Here is a 5,000-nt window from a genome sequence, read left to right as displayed (position 1 = left end):
AGAAATTGCATGTGTCAAGTCGGCGGGACGCCTGCCGGAAGTCCTGCCGGGCAGGTCGTACCTTGGCCCGGCCAGGCGGGGCAAATGCAACCTTCATAGCGCTCTCCGGGCCTAACTGGTTAACCGGCGCCGCGACTGACCGTACAACAATGACGTGTGTCAAACCGGCGGTAAGACGCCCGGAGCTCACGCCGGCCTCGTCGCACCTCGGGCCCGCCCGACGGGCTGGATCCGACCTTCACAGACTTCCGCCGTCAATTGGTTAACCGGCGCGGCGCCGGGAGCACGCGCCTCTGTCGGCGGTCGGCCCTCCGGTAGTGCCGCCGTGCATCGTCCGCTTCGGCCGGCAGCAGGGCCCCGAATCAGCCTTCATTCCGACTTCCGAGTTGGAATAATTTCGACTTCTGCCAAGGTCTCGGATCGGCGGTGGGACCTGCGGTAGTCCCACCGAAAATGCCGCCCCTCGGCCGGCACGGCCCTCCGAATACGTCCCCTCGCGGCTCACCGCAGCGGGACTTTGTCAGATTTTCGATCGGGCCGTAGCCCTATTTTTGGCGGAGGGACCTGCGGTAGTCCCACCGAAAATGCCGCCCCTCGGCCGGCACGACCCTCCGAATTCGTCCCCTCGCGTCTCCCCGCCGCGGGACTTTGTCAGAAAATCATTCGGGCAAGGTTTCGATTCGGCGGCCCGAGCACCGGTAGTCAGCCCGTATATGCTGCCCCTCGGTCGGCTTGGGCCTGCGGATACGTCCCGCTGACTGACTTCCGCCATTGGGAATTCGTCCGAAAATCCATACGGGCGACCTTGGGAAGCGTGCGGAAATACCGCCGCGCGGCCCGGGTTAACGAAGTGGGGAGGCCCGTAACGCCCGTCGACCACTCCTAAGTGGTCGAGAAAAACGCCTCCCCGTAAATCTCCGGAAACCCCGCCAATGCCCCCGTACAGAAATTGCATGTGTCAAAGGGGCGGCCGTATCTGACCCCGGCTGCCGAGCCTCTGGAACTCCTGCCCGGCTACGACCCTCAAATCCGACCCGCATCCAGACTTCCGGAGCGGACTCAGTTAACGAATTGCCACCGGGCAACTGGTTAACCGGCAGTTCTCGGACGGCTCGTTAGCCGTGCCGACCGACCCCCCCGGCCGTGCGGTGGAGCAAGACAACAGTCCCCGGGCGGGCAATCGAGTTCCCGACCGGGCCCTGGCAGATCGTTAACCGGCCCGACCGGGACAAGTCGTTAACCAACTTCGGCGTGACAAATGGTTAACCGGCCCGGCCGGGACAAGTCGTTAACCAACTTCGGCGTGACAAATGGTTAACCGGCCCGGCCGGGACAAGTCGTTAACCGACGTCGGCGTGACAAATGGTTAACCGGCCGGGCCGGGACAAGTCGTTAACCAGACCCGAGCCGGCACTTCGGTAACCGACCGGGTCCGGTGCTGTCATGCAGAACAGGACAGAGACTTAGGCAGCGGCCCGGCGCGGACAGTTCTTCCGTTCGCCGGCTCGGTGACAATTGGTTAACCGACCGGGCTCAGGCAAATCGTTAACCGACGTCGGCGAGACAAATGGTTAACCGGCTCGGCCGGGACAAGTCGTTAACCAACTTCGGCGTGACAAATGGTTAACCGGCCCGGCCGGGACAAGTCGTTAACCAGACCCCAGCAGGCACTGCGGTAACCGACCGGGTCCGGTGCTGACATGCAGAACAGGACAAAGACTTGGGCAGCGGCCCGGCGCGGACAGTTCTTCCGTTCGCCGGCTCGGTGACAATTGGTTAACCGACCGGGCTCAGGCAAATCCTTAACCGACGTCGGCGAGACAAATGGTTAACCGGCTCGGCCGGGACAAGTCGTTAACCAACTTCGGCGTGACAAATGGTTAACCGGCCCGGCCGGGACAAGTCGTTAACCAGACCCCAGCCGGCACTGCGGTAACCGACCGGGTCCGGTGCTGACATGCAGAACAGGACAGAGACTTAGGCAGCGGCCCGGCGCGGACAGTTCTTCCGTTCGCCGGCTCGTGACAATTGGTTAACCGACCGGGCTCAGGCAAATCGTTAACCGACTTCGGCGAGACAAATGGTTAACCGGCCCGGCCGGGACAAGTCGTTAACCAGACCCGAGCCGGCACTGCGGTGACCGACCGGGACCGGTGCTGACATGCAGAACAGGACAAAGACTTAGGCAGCGGCCCGGCGCGGACAGTTCTTCCGTTCGCGCCGGCTCGTGACAATTGGTTAACCGGCCCGGCTGGGACAAATCGTTAACCGACGTCGGCGAGACAAATGGTTAACCGGCCCGGCCGGGACAAGTCGTTAACCAGACCCGAGCCGGCACTGCGGTAACCGACCGGGTCCGGTGCTGACGGGCAGAACAGGACAAAGACTTAGGCAGCAGCCCGGCGCGAACAGTTCTTCCGTTCCCCGGCTCGTGACGATTGGTTAACCGACCTCCGGTCCACCCTCCGAAAGTGCCGCCCCTCGGTCCGAACGTCGCTCCCAACACGTCCCCCGGCTGCTCCCCGCCGCGGGACCTTGTAGGTTTTGAATTCGGCGGAAGCCGTAGTTTTGGCCGAGCGCCATAACACGAGCCCTAGCCCCAGCCCAAGCCCTAACCCATATCCTAGCCCTAGCCCTAACCCTAACCCTAACCCCAGCCGTAACCCTAACCCAGGCCCTAACCCTAACGATAACCCTAACCCCCGCCCTAACCCTAAACCTAACCCCAGCCCTAACCCTGAACCTAACCCTAACCCTAGACCTAACCCCAGCCCTAACCCTAGCCCTGGCCCTAACCCTAACCCTAAACCTGGCCCGAACCCAATCCCCGGGCGGGCAATCGGTTTGCCCGACCGGGCCCTGGCAAATCGTTAACCAACGTCGGCGAGACAAATCGTTAACCAACGCCGGCGAGACAAATCGTTAACCAGCCCGGCCGGGACAAGTCGTTAACCAACCCTAATGCGGCGGGACTTGGAATAATTCCGACGTCTGCCGAGGACTGCGATGGGCGGTGCGACCTCCTGTAGTCTCGACGGAGGAGCCGCCCCTCGGCCGGCACGGCCCTCCGAAGACGTCCCCTCGCGGCCACCCGCCGAGGTATGACGCGTGCGGACCTGCCAGGAGCACAACCCAAACCTTAAAACTAACCCTGGCCATAGCACGAGCCCTAGCCCCAGCCCAAGCCCCAACCCATATCCTAGGCCTAGCCCTGACCCTAGCCCCAACCCTAGCCCTAACCCCAGCCCTAACCCTAAGGCTAACCCCCGCCCTAACCCGAGCCCTAGCCCCAACCCGAACGCTAAACCTAACCCTAACCCCAACCCCAACCCTAGCCCTAACCCCAGCCCTAACCCTAAAGCTAACCCCCGCCCTCACCCGAGCCCTAGCCCCAACCCGAACGCTAACCCTAACCCTAACCCCAACCCCAACCCTAACCCTAACCCTAACCCTAGCCCCAGCCCAAGCCCCAACCCATATCCTAGCCCTAGCCCTGACCCTAGCCCGAACCCTAACCCTAACCCTAACCCCAGCCCTAACCCTAAAGCTAACCCCAACCCTAACCCTAACCCTAGCCCCAACCCTAACGCTCACCCTAACCCCAGCCCTAACCCTAATCCTAACCCCAGCTCTAAGCCTAAGCCCCGCCCTAACCCGAGCCCTAACCCCAACCACAACCCTAACCCTAACCCTAACCCTGGCAAATCGTTAACCAACGTCGGCGAGACAAGTCGTTAACCAACGTCGGCGAGACAAGTCGTTAACCAGCCCGGCCGGGACAAGTCGTTAACCAACGTCGGCGAGACAAGTCGTTAACCAACGTCGGCGAGACAAGTCGTTAACCAGCCCGGCCGGGACAAGTCGTTAACCAGCCCGGCCGGGACAAGTCGTTAACCAACCCTAATGCGGCGGGACTTGGAATAATTCCGACGTCTGCCGAGGACTGCGATGGGCGGTGCGACCTCCTGTAGTCTCGACGGAGGAGCCGCCCCTCGGCCGGCACGGCCCTCCGAAGACGTCCCCTCGCGGCCACCCGCCGAGGTATGACGCGTGCGGACCTGCCAGGAGCACAACCCAAACCTTAAAACTAACCCTGGCCATAGCACGAGCCCTAGCCCCAGCCCAAGCCCCAACCCATATCCTAGGCCTAGCCCTGACCCTAGCCCCAACCCTAGCCCTAACCCCAGCCCTAACCCTAAGGCTAACCCCCGCCCTAACCCGAGCCCTAGCCCCAACCCGAACGCTAAACCTAACCCTAACCCCAACCCCAACCCTAGCCCTAACCCCAGCCCTAACCCTAAAGCTAACCCCCGCCCTCACCCGAGCCCTAGCCCCAACCCGAACGCTAACCCTAACCCTAACCCCAACCCCAACCCTAACCCTAACCCTAACCCTAGCCCCAGCCCAAGCCCCAACCCATATCCTAGCCCTAGCCCTGACCCTAGCCCGAACCCTAACCCTAACCCTAACCCCAGCCCTAACCCTAAAGCTAACCCCAACCCTAACCCTAACCCTAGCCCCAACCCTAACGCTCACCCTAACCCCAGCCCTAACCCTAATCCTAACCCCAGCTCTAAGCCTAAGCCCCGCCCTAACCCGAGCCCTAACCCCAACCACAACCCTAACCCTAACCCTAACCCTGGCAAATCGTTAACCAACGTCGGCGAGACAAGTCGTTAACCAACGTCGGCGAGACAAGTCGTTAACCAGCCCGGCCGGGACAAGTCGTTAACCAACGTCGGCGAGACAAGTCGTTAACCAACGTCGGCGAGACAAGTCGTTAACCAGCCCGGCCGGGACAAGTCGTTAACCAGCCCGGCCGGGACAAGTCGTTAACCAACCCTAATGCGGCGGGACTTGGAATAATTTCGACGTCTGCCGAGGACTGCGATGGGCGGTGCGATCTCCTGTAGTCCCGACGGAGGAGCCGCCCCTCGGCCGGCACGGCCCTCCGAAGACGTCCCCTCGCGGCCACCCGCCGAGGTATGACGCGTGCGGAC

Source organism: Hypanus sabinus, unplaced genomic scaffold, assembly GCF_030144855.1.
Source record: "Hypanus sabinus isolate sHypSab1 unplaced genomic scaffold, sHypSab1.hap1 scaffold_584, whole genome shotgun sequence".
In the NCBI taxonomy this organism is placed as follows: Eukaryota; Metazoa; Chordata; class Chondrichthyes; order Myliobatiformes; family Dasyatidae; genus Hypanus; species Hypanus sabinus.
The sequence above is the reverse complement of the archived record's forward strand: the minus strand, read 5'-3'. Positions refer to the sequence as shown.